The 21,447-nt window shown below is 36.4% G+C and overlaps 1 protein-coding gene across 5 annotated transcripts in view; it reads right to left on the reverse strand.

Moving 5' to 3' along the window:
* Window positions 1-21,447, reverse strand: part of MRPS30 (mitochondrial ribosomal protein S30) — a 735,966-nt gene that overhangs the window by 464,101 nt on the left and 250,418 nt on the right. For 3 of the 5 annotated variants that reach the window (XM_080804119.1, XM_080804120.1, XM_080804118.1), the window contains exons 3-4: window positions 9,789-9,840; window positions 9,497-9,559 (exon numbers count right to left, since the gene is read on the reverse strand). The exons of 1 other annotated variant lie outside the window; for it this stretch is intronic. The gene's annotated coding sequence lies outside the window, so the exon portion shown is untranslated. The remainder of the gene's footprint in view (window positions 1-9,496; window positions 9,560-9,788; window positions 9,841-21,447) is intronic. One more of the 5 variants, XM_080804121.1, reaches the window with a different exon arrangement.

The following is a 21,447-nucleotide window of genomic DNA, read 5'->3' on the forward strand; positions in this document are numbered from 1 at the left end:
TTCCATGTTTATGACTGCAATTTCTTCTTGGGGAAAATTGTCTCTCTTTTTTTCCATCCTCCTAATCTCATCTGGGTGGTTCCCATTTGCAGATTCTCACCCAGATCCCTATGAAGAAATCTGGGATTTGTAGCTCCTAACTTCTTGGCAAACGCAAAAGAAACCTCAGAAGGGAGTCAGGGTAGCTACTAAGTTATTGAACAATGTAGCACATGAGGCATTTTTCTGTGATTCTTGATTTAGATGACTAACTCAGTTACTTCCCCAAGTGTGAAGTCTGCTTACTATTGATTTGATACAGAAATGATTACAATGGAGAAGCCTCTTTCTAAACTTCACTTCCAACTTTGCTAAGACACTTAAAAAAAAAAGTCAGGGAATGAATGTGAATTTACCAAATGTGCCCCTTCTTAAACTGCCCCCACCTTTGATTACTCTGACCTGATTCTCTATTTCTTATTTCTTAATTCTTAATCCATTCTTCCTCACTATATTTGCTTGCTTTTTATTTTCCACTTTTCTTCACATTATCAGTGTTACAATTTGCTCATCATTACTCCAATCCCGAGCCAAGATTTACTGAACTCTAAACATATTTCCAACCCTCTACTGAACTCTGGGTGAGGGAACACCAGTGCTTCGAAGTCTGTCACAAAATGAAGCCCTTATTTTTCTCTATAAACCACTTACTCTTATGTTTCCTGACTCTGCTAACACCAAGAGTTCACCTTTTCTGTAGCTCAGTTAAAGATAAAACCACCTACCCAATGGCTGGAAATGTCAGCATAATCTTCCTCCTCCTCCGTATCCAATAAATCAAATTTCACTTAGAAATGTGGTCTGAATATGCCTTTCCTAACATCTTTATGTTCCAAATCTCATCATCTCCACTTAAGGTAATATTGCAGTCATCTCCTAAGAGCTCTCTCTCCTTATCTTCCATGCACATCACTCTCACTTACTCACCACTTATCTCATACCAGAGTTATCATTCCCACCTGCAAAATCGATCCTGGCTTTTCCTTATTCAAAAGCTTTCTTGGCTTGCTAACAGTACAGGATAAAATGTAAGCTTATTCACTACATATAAAAGGCCCTGAAGAATCTGAATCTTTCCTTAATTGACAGTAGCTCTCCTTGGTTCAGGTCTAAAGCCACTGTCCCCCACTCATTCACATTCCATTTCACCTTTCAATAATGTGCTTCTCCCTTTTTGCTCATATGGGAACCCCCCCATTGCTTCTCCAAGACTCTGTTCAAAAATCAACTCCCCCGAAATCCTCCTGAGCCTCAGGCTATAGTCTTTCCAAAATTCCTTTGCCCAATTACCTGATCTTATTATAATCATTTGTTTACATGTTTTAATTCTTCATTAGACTCTGAGTGCCATTAGGCTGAGGCCATGTCTGATATTTCTCTATATCTCTGGGACATGGCAAAGTTTATCTGCTCAATAAGTTTCCAGTGACTGAATATATCTGATGCTTGGGTCTTGAAGGTCTGTGACCTATTTCAAACAGTAAGTTTAGGCAATAAAATGGACAGAAGGAAAACTGATAAAAGATTCAGAAAGAATGCAATTTTTAGACTAAGGGCTATCACTTTTGGCCGCAAGACTTTAGTCAAGTTGTGGAATAAATGGAATTGGAATTGGAATTGAAAGGCCCAGAGAATGATTTAGCCTATTCCATCCCTAAGCTCCCTGAACCTTACAGTTTTTATTTATATAACGAACATAACATTCTTCCTATAGGCAGAATTGTTCCGACAATAAAATGAGGCTGTGTATAGGAAAGCCTCTTTAAATTTGGGAAAGCTATACAGATATAAAGAGTTTTTATTAATTGATACATCATATAAATCAATATTTTATGTTTAAAAATTCTTTAACTAAAGTAAGTCTTTCATATAAAGAATTACTAGCCCTTACCTGTTAGCTCTCTTAGCTCAAAGCCTAATAAATAAGAAATAATCACATATTCACATGAAATTTTCAAAGTAAGTATTCTCAGTTTCGGTTTAATCAATTCATAATTCATTAGAAATGAGAATATCTGCATTCTAGACTCTCTCCACAGAACATAAAACTTTCTGATGCCAAATCTTTCAAAAATTAAAAACAAAATAATTTGCTATCAGTCTGGGATATATGGCCAAAGTAATAAGACACTGGACACATATAAGTATAAATACTGAAGTAAGAGATAAGTTTTTATAATTATCTGAAATTGACATGTTTGTATGCCTAGGAAGTCCAAGAAAATCTGCTCAAAACCTGTAGCAGTTAATAAGAAAATTCAACAAAGTGGCTGGCTGTAAGATAAATTCTTGAAAAAGAATACAAGATTATTGGTAATGACAACAGACAATATACGGGAAATGACTCACTTTATACTCTAAATCAGACTTATAAAATACTTAGAAATTGCTAACTTAGAAATAAGAAAAAGCAAATAATTCCGAAGAACTTTTAAGTGGAAAAATATCCAATGTTCCTAGACAGAGCAATGAGTAAGAGAGGTTCCTTCCTTAGTAAACAAAATTATAACAATCTCTTCCAAACAAAATGTCAGCAGGATTTTTTCTGAGGTGTTGGGGAGAAGCAATGCTTGACAAAAGAATCCAAAAATTCTTCTGAAGGAATACTGAACAAGACAAACCAAGAATCTTTTATTTTGAAAAGAAATTTGGTGAAAGGAACATGCCAGAGTAGGTGTTGAAACATATTATAAAACTACAGTTAATAAAGTGGTACTGCTTTAGAATGGACCTATCCTTAGTTGGGAGCAGTGGGGAAAAACATCACATAGGTAATTGGTTAAATACTATATTGTCTGTGAAACTTTCATCAACGCCCACAAGCAAATTTTTCTCACTGTTTTTCTGTGTTCTAGAATTTTGTACCAGGCCAACTCATATAAATTTATCAATATTCAATCACATCACCAAAAAAAAAAAAAAAGGCAAATTTATGGATCTCTTACAGTCCTTCATGCTTGGGTATTATAATTAGTATTATTTATTTATATATATCTCTCTCAGACTGTGATTTTCTTAAAATCAGAAAACTTTTTTTTTTTAATCTATTCATGTATCCCTAAGCAATGCCTTGTCCATTAAAAGAGCATTAAAAAACAATTAAGTAGGGGTGCCTGGGTGGCTCAGTGGGTTAAAGCCTCTGCCTTTGGCTAAGGTCATGATCCCAGGGTCCTGGAATCGAGCCCCACATCGGACTCTCTGCTCGGCGCGGAGCCTGCTTCCCCCTCTCTCTGTCTGCCTGCCTCTCTGCCTACTTGTGATCTCTGTCTGTCAAATAAATAAATAAAATCTTTTTTAAAAATTAAGTAAATACTTTTACAAATATTAAAAATTGTGTGGCTCTAGCATATGGGCACACCATTTTTTTAATACATACACACATCTCCCAGAAATCGAGATTGACACTGACCCAAATCTCTCTTGAACACAGATTAAGTATCCGATAGAAATTAGATGGTGGTGAGAAGTCAGGGAAACCAAACGAATAAGGAAGATCAGAGATAGCAAATAGGCTTTTCATCTGTAACTAGATATCAACATATCTGGAAGTCAGGGCCCTTCTCATGTATTCCACGGGGCATATATTTTATCTCTAAACCTCAGATATTCAAATATACTACGGCTGTACTATTAAAGGAGTTACTAGCAAAATCTAAAATTAATTTGGATGTTTTTAAATGCAGATCATCACTATTGCTCTATCTTTTATTGGGAAAAAAATAAACCCCATAACCACTCCTATTAAAAAAAGGAATTTAAACCTCAAAAACCTAATTGTATTTAAGCAGTATTAAGGAAAGGAATTTAGACTTAACAAACATGAAGATAATAAAACCTAATTTTATAGTGCTATGTTTGGCCTTCAATCTTATTACATCAAAGAAAACAAAAAACTAATAAGATATTTCAATAAAATCTACAGGATTTTAGACAAACATTTTGGCAAGAAACAATTGTGTATGTTTGGTTAGGCAATACCAACCGAATAACAAAATGGTATCCCTCTGGCTACCACTCTGAAATTAAGTATTTTTTTAAGCCTTTTAAATTAAAAAAAAAAAAAAAAAGTTCTTTAATGTTTAATGGAATTCTCCTGACCAAATTCTCATTTACCTTCATATACACAATCAAAGCAGTTAGCCAAAATGTATTACAAAAACATGAGTGAAAGACTGTAAGGGAATTTATTATAATGCTGCAAATAAAACAAACAATAGCTGATGGTGGTTACTTTTTCCTTTGATCACAGGAACCTAAAAAATTTCCTTGGCTTATAAAGTTGATGATGATTTGATAATTATTGCTAACATAGAAAATTACAAATTGTACCACATGAATTAGTTTGTTGAAGATACATCCAGAAAGGAAGTTGAATTTTAGAGCCCAAACTTGGATCATAGATTCCCTTAACTATATCTGCGTACTGGTTTGATATATTACATAACAAAATGTAAACCTCTTCTTTATCCCTCATCTTGTTTTTTTAAATAGAAAAGGATCTTAAGAGAGCTATTTATGGATTCCCACCAAAATAAAGGATCTCTGTGAAGGTATCTATAAAGAATCTGTCAATAAAATGAAATCCCAATACAGGGAAGATGCTATACTACCTGAACTCCATCTTACTGGCCAGTCCCTCTATTCTGCCGAGTTAGTTACAGGCTCCAACTAAGAAGAGAAAAAGACTGCAACACTAGGTTATAAAGCTTCACAAGGTCATAGCTACAACCCCAAAGCCTTTGGTTAGAAAGGGTTGTATTTCGGGAAGCCTGGGTGGCTCAGTTGGTTAAGCAGCTGCCTTCGGCTCAGGTCATGATCCCAGCGTCCTGGAATCGAGTCCCACATCGGGCTCCTTGCTCGGCAGGGAGCCTGCTTCTCCCTCTGCCTGCCACTCTGTCTGCCTGTCCTCACTCTCGCTCCTCTCTCTCTCTCTCTCTCTCTCTCTCTGACAAATAAATAAATAAATAAATCTTTTAAAAAAAATTTTTTTATTAAAAAAAAAAAAAGAAAGGGTTGTATTTCTTTATCTTTATACTGTGCCCAACCCTCAGTAGACGTGAGGATGTTTGATGAGGTCTTCAGGATGACAATGAGCAAAATGAAGCTGTGAAATGTTTTTTTTTTCTTTGTCTTCTGTAGTTCAATTTTTATAAATAAATATTTTTAAAAAGAAATTTTAAAGCAGCAGCCAGTATTATATCTCCATTTTACCTATTTTTTTAAAATAATGTAGCTATGCAATGCCCTTTGTGGTATAAATGATACACTCTATAATAACTGTCACGTTTATAAGTAAAAAGTTCCCTATTCTTTCTGTGAGCCTCTGGAGACCTTGAATGAGACAGATTCTAAGTAGCTTTAATAATTATGTTGCTGTTAAGAGTTCTTTTCAGAGTCAGAAGTCAACCTTATAATCTCAAACTCTCATATCCTTAGACCCTTGTATTTTAACTAATATTCTGATGTTTGCAGTACTTCTGTTTTCTGAAAGATGAAAGGGAGGTGTTGAAGAGGAAACTCTTAAAATTAAATTAAAATTAACAACTCCCAATCTCTAGACCTTGAACATATATATATATATATAGAGAGAGAGAGAGAGAGAGAAACACTGTTGCCAAATTGGAACCAGTCACAAGACACTTGGAAAATTAATTCAAAAAGAGTTTGCACATGTTGTCAAATCCCTGAATAATAATGCCCTGATCCAGGTGAGCCATTATGGAGGAATCAGAAATTTCCTATAACAAGAAAATGATTATGGGTGGAATGAGTGGAATTGACTGGAGCAGAAATCTGACATCTGGACATACTTTCTCATGCCTTCATACTATTTCCTGCAAATACCTTCCCTCAGCAGATTGACCATGGAGGGTGAGCAGCCCAAGACCATCTTTATCATGCATGGTACAAGGTAAAAGTCACACTGTAGGGACTCTCCATCCACTCTAGACGTGTATATCAAGTCATAGAGAAGGGCAATCTGACGCTTAGAGGACAGTTATATTTCTGCTTCTTCACCGTCTGGAAGATGATAGCAGTGGTTTACACAGCAACTACCCATACATAAAACGCAGATCTTTTTTTTTTTTTTTTTTTTTTTTTTTTAAGCATCTGCGGATTGAACACCCTCATTCATTTTCCTTCCCAACCCACTTCCACAACATAGGCATGAAAGGGATTTCTGTCATCAGTCATTGCTCAGTTTGTTTCTGCCAACAAACACACAGTTTTTCAGAAAGTTATCTCATCACTCCACTGAAAGGGGAGCAAAGGAATAAGTAAAGCCTTACTAAACTATCTGGCAAGCGTAGAATGGCCAACCTGCAGTCCTTGACTATGATCCTTGCCTGATCAGTGGAAAGCAATGCAGTCAATAAGACCAAGGAAAGGAAAACCATTCCCTGGCTTTGAAATTCAGATAAGGTGGTTTTATGGTTTTAATTATATTGTAGTAACTACATAGAAGTAAAAATACTCTTCCTGTTTTAAGTTAGGTGAACATCTGTCGTAAATAACTCCAATGCTCTTCCTTTTGTAAACTAATTACACAATAGGCCCTATAAATTCATGGAGTGTTAGGATGCAGAATTTAATTATATAATTCACTTAACCAAAGTTCTGTTCTTCCTTCAGTGGAGTTCACAATTCTCCATTGTCACAAGATACAGCGGGAACATGTTACATAATGCCCATGTCAGTTTCAGGTTAGAAAAAACAATGAAGAAAATCTTTGTGACCATTTTCCACCTCTCTTTTTTTTACCTGAACAAAATTAACTAACGACAGTTATTCCGAAGAGAAGCTGAAGTAATCACATGTAATTTAAAAATACAGGTACGCTATTTTTAAGTAGTTTAACCCAGAAGCTTTGTGCTTTTCCGAGTTCTTTGGGAAGGATAAGCAGGAATTTGTTTATTTATTCATTCCTTATTCATAAATCAGTACTCACTGATCACCTGGTATATCCCAGAGTGTAGATTATGTGCGAGATCTATGAAGACAGAAATTTTCATTATGTTGGGATAAATACAACTTATTGGAATATTCCATAAAAAGATGTAGAAAATATTCTGGAATCCCAAAGAAGCTACTCTTAGGAAGAGTCTGGAAAACCTTCCAAAAGATAACATATGAAGTACATCTCTAAGTTGATTTCAAGAAACAGAGGATCAGCATGCATTGTTCAAAAGATTTTGTGTAGATGCACATTAACTAGAATTGGAACTAGAAAATCCCACAGAACCAAAAAAGCCCATACCAACTACCTTCACTGTTCTTTTTCAAAAGACTCATAGTCTGATGACTTTTCACTTTGTCTTCCTGCTCCATGGCCCTCTCCATACCGACAGTTCTCTTACTACAGACAAACCATGCACTCCTTATGGTCAATCCCATCCAAATCCAAGTGAGATCCTAGAGGGTATCAGCACATTAGACAGACCCTCTGACACACATCCACTTCACAGCTATCAGCTAATCTTAAAATGGACTGTTCAGGGGGTTAATTCACTCCTGATGCAGTCACTAGCATCTCCTACACAAGAACTACTCATATTGTGTTCCTGAACAGGGCACTAAGGAGCAAGGTAATTTTCCCTAGAAGGACAAACTGAAGGTGGTAGACGAGACCCATATAATTATATGAGACCCATATAATTCTCAAGTATGAACAGGAGTTTGCCATGTACACAAGGTTAGAAATGTCTTGTCTAAACAACACCATCTGTATAGACAGAAAGTTACACTACCATTTATGTGAACTCTACTGTGCTCCAGTTACTGATACATATTTTACATATATCAAGCCTAATACTCAAAACAATGATGTTAGTCACAGCTATCATTCCCACTGAACTGAGGATAAAACTCATGTTCAGGTAGTTAGGTAACATGACCGAAGTCAAACAGTTCATAATGATCAAATCCAGAATTCATAGCTAGGCTTACCTTATCCCCCAAATCTGTGACTTTCTACTGCCCTATGCTGATTCTTTGGAGTCTCGAAAGAACCTGGCACAATTCTAGGATTGCAGACTTGACTTTGATGAGAGCAGTAGAAAGTTAAACTAGAAGTGGCCCACTTTTTGCATACTTTCGGTGATTATACAAATAGTTTGCATTTGTCCATTAAAAGAAATCTCCCTGGAAAGTGACAAACGGCAGGATGGACAGAGACACAATAAAGAGACTTAGGAGGCAGGTGAATTATAGTCCCAGTGGGCTACTTGAAGGTCTAAAGTAGCTCCCATGAAGCAACGGAGGAGGAAAAAGATTTGGAGATTTTGGAAGTAAAGGAAAGCAAAGGGAAGTGGGGGGCGGGGGATACCAGCATTGATGCGGGGGTAGGGAAAGGAAGAGAAGCAAAGGAAAGAACTTAAGAGAAATTAGTGAAACAGGAAAGAATATCATGGAGCCCAGAAAAGGACGATGTTTCAAGACAGTGGGAGTGGTCAAGAGTATTAAAGGATGTAAAGTGGGACCGGAATAAGGACTTAAATGAAAGCTGGTAACAAATAATCCACTTCCCATTGTGATAGTTAGAAAATATTAAGTAAAGAAACCATTAAAAACACTTGCAATTACCTCTCCCATATACTGTTCAGGTAAATATCCCTTTCAAACTCAAGGTTATTTGTGTTTTAACCACCAGTCTTACAGTGATGGAAATCTCCCTCCAGAGCAACAGAACCATAGGCTACGCTACTGAAGAGAAGCTCCATACAGGGAGTATATTAAGACACAACTCTAAGATATCAGCATATCTTAGTCCAGGCTGTTGGTCATCCAGGTCCAGATTTCACTATGTTCTCTCCAAAGTGTTACTGTACATTAATTCCTCAAAAATTACTAGTCAAGGGAGCCTGAGTGGCTGAATCATTAAGTGTTTGACTCTTAATCTCAGCTCAGGTCTTGATCTCAGGGCTGTGAGGTCAGGCCCCGCATTGGAGTCCACCCTGGGCATGGAGCCTAGTGAAAGGACAAAGGAAAGAAGGAAGAAAGAAAGGAAGCAAGAAAAAAAAGAAAATTTAAAAAAAACTACTAGTCAACAAAATCTGCCTTCTAATTCCAAAAGCTTCCAGAATATTGTCCAAAAATGGAATACTTGAGATGACTTGAGAAACTGATATTGTTATTTTATTGATTAAAAAGACAACTATCTATTTCAGTGTATTATTTGTTATTCTCCTCACACAGAGTAAAGCCATAGGATATTTTTAAGTTTCAAACCCTTTATACATCCATCTACCTCCATCTGGAGTACTGGTGGGGTAAAGGGGGATTGAGGTAGTCATTAGTGCTGCTCATCAAATACCTATGGCTCTCCCTCCAGAAACATGGCAGGATTAAAATTTTCTGCTCCCTTTAAGTTCTGTGTGACTGGATGACTTACCTGAGCAAATGAAGAGTGACAAAGGTCAATCTGCAGGTAGAGTTAAAAAACTACTACCTTACTCACCATGCTCTTGCTTTCCTCTGCTACAGAAACTGCTGAGTTTCCAGATAGTGTTGCCCTCCTGGCCTGGAATCCAAGTAAGAGTAACATGGATCAGAATCTCCTGCCAACCCATGATGGACTTGTAGCATGAGGAAAAAAGAGATTGTTTAAAGCTACTAAGATGTGGCTGTTGTTTGCTACTATAGAATAATCTAGTTTGCCTGAATGGATACAGTGTGTGTAGTTTGTGCAGTGATGAGGGACAGGAAAAAGAAAGATTTGGTAGAATTTTACCACCACAAATTGAACTCACAATTAGTGCTGACTTTATTCTGTTCATGAAAGGTGGATCCAGAATGAATAGCCTAAAGGGGGTGGGAGGGAAAACACACAGTTACCGGTAAGCCAGTATAAGAGGCCAAAGCAAGGCTACCTTTAATCATTCTCCTTATGTAGCCACCATAACACTCAAATACTAACTGGATTGGAGGAGACTCACAATATAATTTTTTTTTAATTTAAATTCAATCAGCCAACATATAGTATATCATTAGTTTCAGATGCAGTATTCAATGATTCTTCAATTGCTTATAACACCAAGTGTTACAATTTCTTATTCCACAAGGGAACAGGAACCAAATCCTACATATTGCTTAAAGATGACACATGGTAACACCATGGAGAAGTAGCAGCCCTCACATTTTTTATGGTGCAGATCTGGTAAAGCAGGGATTGCTTAGAGCCTGTAAGTTTTCCAAGTTCAACTGATTTTATCAGTTAGTAAGAATAAATTTCACTCTGTGACCTCAAAATTGGCAAGAATAGTCTCACCTAAAGGCATCACTTTCTCACCACATGATGAAAATGTACATACTGGCTTGGCAATTCCTTCGGTACATACAGGTAAAACGCATTTAAAATTTCTGGTGAATTTTGAAGACTAGTTTCTTTTTAAAACTTTTGAGGAAATTGTGGATTTAGGAAATTATATGTTACTGTTAAAGTTAATATATTTAGTCTTATAGGGTAATGGGAGTAATGTCTAATAAGAAATATTAATACATAGGATAAATGTACATATTACACAATATTTTAAATGACACAAATATTTTAAACATACAACTTAAACACAATACCTGCCTCCAGCAGTGAGTGCATGATTTTTTTTTCTTTATCTATTTTCTGAACATAAACTGCCTTTGAAAAAAACCAATTTCCTTAAAGAAGGAAAGAGTATAAATGGACTATCAAGAGTATTTTAATTAAAGGAAGCTATTTACTCCTCCAGAATATTTGAACGTGAGATGTACTGCTGGTATAAAGGGAGAAAAATGTAACATATGAAACGTTTATAAGCTAATTTGCAATTCATTCTAGAGCAACCACTAAGTTTTAGAGACAAGTGTTCTCAATTCACTTAGAAGAATCCTAACTGATCTTTGTCATGTCATCAACCACTTCTATTAACCCTGTAGCATATTGCAGAAGCTGCAGCATGTCTGAAGAGTGAAATATTTGGTTCATATTTGACAGAACTAGCCATAACTACCTTTAAATCTCTATGTACCATATCAAGGAAATTTGCCTCAAGTGAAGCTGTTTCCTACAATGAACCCTGAGGCTAAAAATCCCCTGGAACAAAAATAGTCTCCCCCACAATATACAGTCCTAATCCTTATAATCTTTTCTTTCCTTTTGCCAGCCCATAACTTCCAACTTGAACCTGTACCTCTAATCCTGACATTTTATTTGAAACAGTGATAAGAAGAATACTTTATAGTGCCAAAGGAATTAATGAGTCTTGAAGAGCCAAAAGTCCATTCTCCTACTGCTACAGAAATGTATATAAGTACCATCCCTATTGACTTATCCACATTTCATTAATATATACTTAACTATTATTATTCAAATTGACATGTAAGACTAAAAAATACTGTATATTAAACACTACAGAACTTAATAAATATATAACATATTAATTGTATTTAATAGATACTTGATATTAAAATGTAATATTTAAGCATGATAGATCACAACTAACCCAGAACCATGTTTGGTATATGGCAGGCATCCAATAAATATCTGTTGAATATGTATCTGAGTTAAGAAACTTTGAATCCATGAACTAGCTCATATCTATGAAAAACTAAGCCTTTAATTTCAAATATCTGAAAATGTATAAAAGATAAAACTATTACTGCCTTAGAGCCATTGTTAAAACAATATGAAATGGGGCGCCTGGGTGGGGTAAGACTCTGCCTTCACTCAGGTCACTATCTCAGGGTCCTGGGATGGAGCCCCGCATCGGGCTCTCTGCTCAGTGGGGAGCCTGCATCCCCCTCTCTCTCTGCCTGCCTCTCTGCCTACTTGTGATCTCTCTCTGTCAAATAAATAAATAAAATCTTTAAAAGAAAAATAAAATAAAACAATATGAAAGGACTATATATATGTTACAGCAAACATGGGGAGTTTCATTTTAAAGGACTGGGGACAGACATTCAAAATAGAGATCTGGGGGGAAAAGCATGTGAGTTGACTAGATTCGAAGTATTTAAGGGGGCATAGGATCAACTTACAAAAAGAAATCTTTCACTGTAATGAAAGGTGGGCTCTAAGCTAGTGCTCATTGAATATATTATTATTATAACATGTAGATGAATCCCAATGTAAGAATGAAATTTTGGAAGCAACATTTTTGGTGCTGTTTACTTAATGAGTAATCATTTATATAAGATTAGTAGAGTTTTACCTAATTGGGAGTTGCTCCCTATCTGTACTGAGATTCATCATTTCCAAAATCAGATGGAAGTTTCATTTAAACATCCATCATTGCAACGTATGCCTTAGACTTACGCAATGTCATATATCAATTATATCTCAATGGAACAGCTTTAGTAGTAATTATCTAGTACTATCAAATTTAAAGAGTTTGATACTGAAGAACCTGGCAATGAGTAATTTAAAATAAAAAAAATTAATATATTTGCCTGGGGGGGGAACTTCAGATGTATCACTAATATAGGAAATCCCATGATTTGACAATGATTAATAAACTTCTCCATTGAGTAAGTCATGGTTCAAGATAGTAGATTAGCCATAAGATGATAAATCCTACAACAAATGAATGTTATCCCACTCAAAAACCTAAAAATGATCCTTATTCCTTTCCATCCCCCTACATATCACAAACACCTGATAATTTTAACCCCCTAAATATCTACCATCTTCTCTTTTCCATCCACTTCCTTCTATCTCCATCAACATCATCAGTCTTTGCTGACACCCACCATGCTCTGCTGAAATAGACAACTGAATGATTTACATAAATCTACTCTTGCCCATCCAGAATGAAGTGCAAAAAAAAAATGATAATTTGATTGTCATCTATCCCATGCTCAACCTCCTATATTATTTTAATTACTTGAATTATTTTAATTGCTTGAATTATTTTAATTGCTTCCCATGCATTTATAAAGATAAACATTCTTAGCATAGCCTAGGGGGAGGACTACTAAAGCTTTATTATCTTTTCCTTCCTCTCTAGATTCTGGCCCCATGAGTACATTTTAGTTCTCATTTACATGTCATATGGACTCTCACATTAGGGACTTGGTGCATGCTGTTCTCCCTACTGGAATTCTATTTGTACCTCTATTTATCTAAAAAAAACCCCAAACAAACAAACAAAAAAAACCCTAGGGAGCTTTCATTTATCAACCCAATCATCACTTCCTTACCTTCCTCACCTTCCTAACTAGGTCAAAACCTTCCATTACACGCTCTCAAAGCACCATGCTTCTGTCATTAATGGTACTCTTCAGAGTTGCAATTATATTTAATTTTATGATTATTCTAATAGTGACAGATATTAGCCAAATAAATTCCATGTTTCACCACTGAGTCTTTTACTTTTTACACAATAGGTATTCAATTAATATCTGTTGAAGAAATGAAGGAAAGTCTCCATCTTGACACAGATTCCAGGGATGCCTCAATTGCTCCAACATTTTCAAAACTCTTCCTTTATAATCATTTACAGAATGTACACATTCATATGATTTCCTTGTTCATTTACCTGCCCTACCCTCTAGAAAAAAAAGTAATACATTATGCTACTATAAAATCAGAATACACACACACACACACGCATATACATGATAATATCAAAATTAAGATGTAATTTTTAAATTATGGAAGTTTTAATGTGAAAAAAACACTTCCTAGTGAGTCTAAACAAGATTTATTTTGCCAATCGCTTTTTGTTATGCTTAAATGGAAGAAGAGATCAACTTTATTGAGCGGATACAAAGTGCCAGACACTGTGCCAGATTTCAAATCTTTTCCTACATTTAATTGTGCCAAGTAGGTAGAATTTTCACAATTCTAGATGAATAAACTGAGTCTCAGAGAATTTAGGTACCTTGTTCAAAGTCCTATGAACGGAAACTAACCAAGTTACTAACCAAAAATATATAATTCTAAAGTTCTTACTCCAAAAAAAAAAATTAGGATTTCCCCGCAAAACATAATCAGTGCAACTCTGAAACAGTGAGGAATACAGGTCCAGCACTGTCACTTAGGTCTCAAAACATATATATTACTTTTCCCTTGGATCATTTCATCTGAGAAAATATATGAAGCAATTACAACACATCTGGAGTCGTAAGATCTATTTAGCAAACAGAAGAAGTAAGAATGGCCACCAAATTTTGGTTTGAGCAATATCCTCCCTGTGATCTATATTCCTATTCATTAACATCTGGTTTAAATTTTGCCTTTGCAGTGAGTTGTAGTCAAAGTACATACAAATACATTTTAAATGAAAATTAGTGTCTTCTCTATTCAAATGCTTCAACAGGGAAAGTGTTTTGATGAGATCCAACAGAAGCAAACTGATTGAATTTTCTGTTTTCATAAACTGCGATACTTTTATGTATGTATATGCTTAGGGCTAGGGTGGGTTTCAGGAAAACTGATATTTTCTTTCTGCTATTTTCCAAAAATTTGTTTCTGGCAAAGACTAAAAATGGGTTATGTAAAAAAATATATATATCTATATATCTATATGCATACAGATATATATAGATAGTAAATAACAAAATTATCTTGGACAGCTGAAAGCTTTACCATATTTATTACTAAGTACATTTAATAATTCATGGGATGAGTCTTCAGAAAATAAGGTGATAACAGATTTTATCAAAAGCAAAAGAATAGTTAAAGGCTTATTTTGAAATATATGGCAACTCTAGTCTCAGCTGATTTAAAACGTATCTAGAAAAAATTTTCTTTTTCTGATACCTCTCAAAGGCATGCCCACTAATAAAAGAAAATATTTATTGACCAGGTATCACAATACCCTCAATATTCACCAATATTTTCACATTTTAAAGCACTGGTATTACAGACCAGACACTAAATCATGATTCTCAGTCAGCAGAGAATATTAACTTTTGATTTAAAGAATAAATATTTTTCTTCATTCTTATTTTTAAAACTAAATGCTAAAACATGGGCCCTGAAAGATGTACAATATAAGCTGTACTTGTAAAGTGAGTATTGTAGGGATAAGCTGCAGATTTAGGCCTCTGTCATTTCAATAATTTTTTAGGGGACCACCAGTCAGAGGTGCTGTGGCATCCCTTCCAAAGTAAAGGACAAAACTGTTTCATCATGCACTCCCTATCATATAAGTAGCACAAGGTCTGGAAGGCCTCTGTTCAGGAGGCAAAACACTCTACACTTAGAAATACTGCTCCAGCTGATATATGGGTGTTGTGGAAGGCCCCTGGCTTTGAGTAGGGAGGAAAGAGTTTTGCAGAAAGTCCAGACTGCGATGAAAGCAGCCAATACTTGGATTAATACTATCCAACAGACCCTATGTTGCTGGAGACATGAGTGGTGGGGGTAAAAAAAAAAAAAAAACAAAAAAACACAACAGTGTGGATTTTATGGCAAGCTCTAGTGAGAGAATCATAAAGCAAGCTCCTAGGGTTTTGGAGCAAGGCCATGACATCTGCAATAGAGAGTTACACGCTAGTAGAAAAACAGCCTCTGGCATGCTATTGGGCCCTGGTAATGATGGAATGCTAGAACATATGGACACCAAGTGACCTTGCATCTGGAATTGTCCTGTTGGACCCACCCAGTGATAAAGTCAGGCGGGCCTAGCATAACCCATTAGAACATGGGAATGGTACCTCCGGGACAAGTATGAGCAGGCCAACAGGGCACAAGCAAGCTGCAGGAGCAAGCAGTCCAGACTCCCCCATCACCCATCACAGTTGCACCAATGCCTCTGTCTGAGTTCACAACGATGAACAATGAGGACAACTACATAATCACCTAAAGGAGCACGAAGAAGACCAAACTGGATTACAAGTTGATATGCCTGATAAGTGAAAACCAAAAACTGTTAGAACTCCCTCACAGCCCCACTCAGGAGCAGTACTGAAAGACAGTGGCAAGGGAAAAATCCTCCTAATTGGTAGAGTTTTGGATGGTGAACCTGGTTGTCTATTGGTTGCCTACTGGTTGTCTACTGGGTAGAACGGTATTATCTAATAAAAAAATAATGTGAGCTAGAAATGGAAGCCACTTATTTATTTTTAAATTTTCTAGTAGCCATGTTTAAAAAGTATTTCTTTTTTTTTTTTAAGATTTTATTTATTTATTTGACAGAGAGAGAGAGAGATCACAAGTAGGCAGAGAGGCAGGCAGAAAGAGAGGGGGGAGGAAGCAGGCTCCCTGCTGAGCAGAGAGCCCAATGGGGGGGCTCAATCCCAGGACCCTGAGATCACGACATGAGCCGAAGGCAGAGGCTTAACCCACTGAGCCACCCAGGAACCCCTAAAAAGTATTTCTTTAACCCAATATATTGAAAATGTTAGCATTTAACACATATTTTAAAATAATTTGATCTTTCACATATTTTGTATTAATTTTTTTTCTTTTTTTAAGATTTTATTTATTTATTTGACAGAGAGAGATCACAAGTAGGCAGAGAGGCAGGCAGAGAGAGAGGGGGAAGCAGGCTCCCTGCTGAGCAGAGAGCCTGCTGCGGGGCTCCATCCCAGGACCCTGAGATCATGACCTGAGTCAAAGGCAGAGGCTTTAATCCACTGAGCCACCCAGGCGCCCCATATTAGTTTTTCTATATCTATATTTACTATAGTTACAGTACAGCTTAATTTGGACCGTCACATTTCAAGAGCTCAGCAATGATATGTGACTACTGGCTACCTTATTAGACAGCATATGTTTAGAATATACAGAGATGTAAAGGCAGCAGGTGGTCAGGAGCCTAGAAGGAAGAAGATGGAAAAATGAGAAGAAAGTCTGAAGCAGAGGCATATGGATAAGCACATGGAAAATGGGCACAGAAGAAAAAGATCTTTGTATCACCATTAATGCCAACCAGAAACTATCCACCACAGAAAAGGCATTAAATATTCAGGTAGACAAAATCTCGACCATTCAACATAAGCTGGCCTTTATCTGCAACCACCCAATACTGACACAATGAACACATGAACCAGCTGTTCAGTGGCAAAGATGAAGGCTATGAATGTGCCTAATGATAGCAACTCCCTCTTATCAAGATTGATTAGCTACTGGGCACCTGGGTGGCTCAGTGGGTTGAGCCGCTGCCTCTGGCTCAGGTCATGATCTCAGGGTCCTGGGATGGAGTCCCGCATCGGGCTCTCTGCTCAGCGGGGAGCCTGCTTCTCTCTCTCTCTCTCTCTGCTTGCTTGTGATCTCTCTCTGTCAAATAAATAAAATATTTGAAAAAAAAAAAAAAAAAAAGACTGATTAGCTACTGATACTTCCTAGAATGTCCAACCAATGTGAACCCCTGGTATGGCACTGTTCCTAGAAGAGTCCTATCACTTGGTAACAAATCAATTGCATTTGATCCCTTCTGTTCTAAAACAGTCAGTCGTCCATGCTCACTGGAATAATCACCTGTTACTAATACAGAATTGCCTTCCCTGCCCACATGGCCTCACTATACCATGCAATAGAGCACTAACCTCTCCTTCTAACTTGACCCTCAGGAAGTAAGGCCTCCCAGAGCCCTGGAAAAGCTGCTTCCCAAATGTATATGGATAAGTGGATCGATGCAGTGCAAAGTATGCACTACAGACACAAATGCAGCACTTGGAACCTTCTTCAAGAAAGGACACCCTGCCCAGCAATGAAGAGTGTGGTTAGCTGACAGCCTCCAGCTGTTAACTTCTTTAGTAAACACCTCAATCTCTAACCCTGATTATACTAATTTCAGAGCAGTTCTTAGTCAATGATTGAGCAAAGCAACAGTAAATGACAGCATACTCCTCTTGGGGTGGCCCCCAGCCAATGAACAAGTCATGATATAAGGGGCTCACTATTTCCACACATAGCAGACTCCTCTAATGGGCCATCTTTGCTCTAGATTCCTCATTGGGCTATCAGCTTGGCACTACAATCTGATAGCTCTTCCATACTCCTTCCATTTTTCCTCCCACAAGTATTAGTCTCCAATAAATTTTGCACTCCAAACTCCAATGTCAGAGTTGTCCTGGAGTACCTCAACAGTGACACCAATCAGTGAGAACCACAAACAGGTTCTAACAGTGAGGGCAAAAGGGCCTTGATACTGCTATGGTAAGAGTGGGAAGCTGAAAGTTGGAGAGCTTCCTACAGAAATAAAGCACTAACCATAGCTGACATTGGACCAAAGATTATATTTTTTATAACACGTGAAACTTTGTTAATCAAATTTAAATTCTCATGCAGAATTGGGAGAATGAAATTTTGAACACCTAGATAAAAGCTCTAAGTTTAAGGAGTACATAACAAGCCACTTAGGTGTTTTCTAAAAGAGAAATTGTGAACTCTAATAATTTTCCTTGCTTCCTCCTAATCCAATTTTACAATTTTATGTGGGTGTATATATGTAAACATAAGCACTATACATACACACTATATGTTTGTATATATGTAAACATATGCACTACACATACACACGATATATGTCTGTGTGCGTGTATATATGTGTGTGTATAAAACTATATGCTAATTGAACTTTAACTCTAGTGGTAGTCATTTGTCCTATTCAAGAATCCAAACTCCAAATCATTTTTATCATACTAAAAAGTCCAAAGTCCTTCTACACATGCTTTTCCTTTTCTTATCTGGCTTGATAATACAACTTTGTCAGTTTGCATACCACATGTCAAAAACGTGTTTTCACCAAATTAATGGCTTCCTCATTAGGTGACTAAATTACATATTAGCTTTCCCTAGTTAAATCAAAAGCCATTCAGGTAGAGTGAATTGTGTAAAACTATTTTACAGCTGGTGTCCTCCTATGCTTTTTTTTTTTTTTTTAAGATTTTATTTATCTATTTGTCAGAGAGAGAGAGAAAGCACAAGCAGGCAGAGCGGCATTCTGCAGAGCGAGAGGGAGAAGCAGGCTTCCTGCCAAACAAGGAGCCTGATGCGGGACTCAATCCCAGGATGCTGGGATCATGACCTGAGCGGAAGGCAGCTGCTTAACCAACTGAGCCACCCAGGCATCCCATCCTCCTACACTTTCATGAACAGGATATAAAAACCTTGCAATGTCTGTCCCATTTCACCTCCAGGATGAGGTGAAATCCCTACATCATCCAGCTATTAATTTAGGAGGAATTTCATTGGCCTAATGCTTAAACTCAGGACAGCAGAGTTCTTCCTCTAAAATGTTATGTTTCCCTCAAGTGACCCTTTCATGCAAAGCAGTAGGTAGAATTCTAAAAAGAATAGAAATCTGGAACTCCAGGTTCATGGAATGTGATGTGTTGTGTAAGTTATTTTTTGCTTGCTTCCCAATAACTGTTAGCTCAGTAATTGTATCTGATGCAACTGCCTGTAACATGCTTTCATCAAAACTTGGGGGAGATTGGTGGGGAAGCAGCTAACATGTACTTATTTTAAAAATTTCAGACTTATCATTATATACTCCCCACAAAACGAAGAGTTGTTCATGAAAAGATTAGCAGTTTGTAATAGAAATCTGCTGGCACCTCCTTATACAAATCTAAGATGACTAGAAAAAGAAGAAACCCTTGATATGACTGATTTCAATGATGTAACCAAATCAAAGATCCAAAAACTGCATGGAAAAACATTAATAGGCTTGGAGCTTTCTGAGTTTGGAGATTATTAAATACTTCACATAAAAAGATGGTGAAATCTATATGGACATAGGACTTCTGCAGTGAGATAATTTTAGAGAATACTGCCAATGTAAATACATCATTTTTAACTAAATTGATCTAAAATGGGTTAATCTATTAGGGCAGTGTTTGCTGACTCTAAAAGTGAGTATAGTCAAATCCTAAAATACTCATACGAATGTGTTTAAAATGTATTTCTAGAATAATTTTGATATCTAATTGTTAATATTAAAGCTGATCTTTAAAAATAACTAAATAAAATGCCTTTTAACCCAGGAAAGAAATATTGCAAAACATGTTTGCAAACTATCACAGACTTATAGCAAGATAAATTTCTATAATCTTCTCTGGTGTCTCAGAAATGGGACAGTCAGCATAGTGGGTCATAAATACTCCAACAGGAGGGATTCATTCAATAGCCCTCTGGTGGATCCTAAATTACTGTAATCTGTGGTGGGAACAATGTAATGAAGAGTCCATCAGAAAAGCAATTACACCCTGGTTAGTATTTCTAAGGCTATGAACAATGATAGTATAAACAGACCTAGATAAAAGCTCTAAGTTTAAGGAGTATATAATAAGCCAATTAGGAGTTTTCTAAAAGACAGATTTTGAACAGTTTTATTGCAAGTTCTGAAAACAACCAATAAAGTAAGCATATTGACAAAATAGTGCCATACATATTTTTTAATAATACCACATTTTGGTAACTGTTGTACATTTTAATGAGTCCAGACAATATGTAATTTGAAATTAGAATGTACTCACTTTTACTAAACCAAGGCCAAAGGATGTTGTGAAGTGTTTGTATATGAATGTGTGTGTTTAATTAAAACAATGTTCAAACATAAAGCAATTAATATGGCTTCTACGAAACTGATACTGAATATCCTAAAAGTCCTCAAAGTTATGTTATTGATTACCTTTGGGCATGAAAATGTTTGCTAGAAGCAACAGAGCTCTCTTGGAATTCTTAAGCTTTTGCAGACTGTTGAAGGGCAATTTAGTTTTCTGTCAATACAGTCTATCTCTGATGCATATATATGGCATGTATAACTTATTTTTTATATTTATATTATACATGCATAGTATACTTAGGATGTATATTCTATTAATATAGTATATTTATAGTAAGGAATATAATGCTAATCCATAAAGTAAGATGGTTACTCAAGGGGTTCAGAACCAGACACCCTGTGACCCCCATCTGATATCTGCCCCTTACTGATACAGGTGACTTGAACAAGCAGATTAACTCCTCCAAAATCTCAGTTTTCTCAGAAATACCAGAGATAAGAATAGTACTAACATACGATTATACAATGTGAATAAAGTAAAAGCATTACAGAACAGTACTAACATCATAAGGTTCTTACGAAGATATAAAAAAGTACTTTGTAGAGTGCTTTACAAAGTACTCATTTCTTAATGAATGTGATATTATTATTATCATTATTATTACTATTATCAACCAAGGACCTACTCCACACAGAGGGCCACATGAAGCAGAAAATTAGAAGTGGATTTGGGTCATGCCGTCAAAGTGTTTTAAAAATCAAGTCAACAGGCTATGGCAGCACATTTATTAAAGTGGAACAATATAGGGGAGATTGGCATGGGTCGGCATAAAGATGCCACGAAACCTCATGAAGCATTTTATGTATGTCAGAACCCTGATCGACTCAACTGCAAAGAAGAAACAGTACCTAGAAATTTTATTGTTTGTCTCAAAGATCAGAATATCAGACACAAGACTGAAAACAGAGGTAA

This window comes from Martes martes (assembly GCF_963455335.1).
Source record: "Martes martes genome assembly, chromosome: 5".
NCBI lineage: Eukaryota > Metazoa > Chordata > Mammalia > Carnivora > Mustelidae > Martes > Martes martes.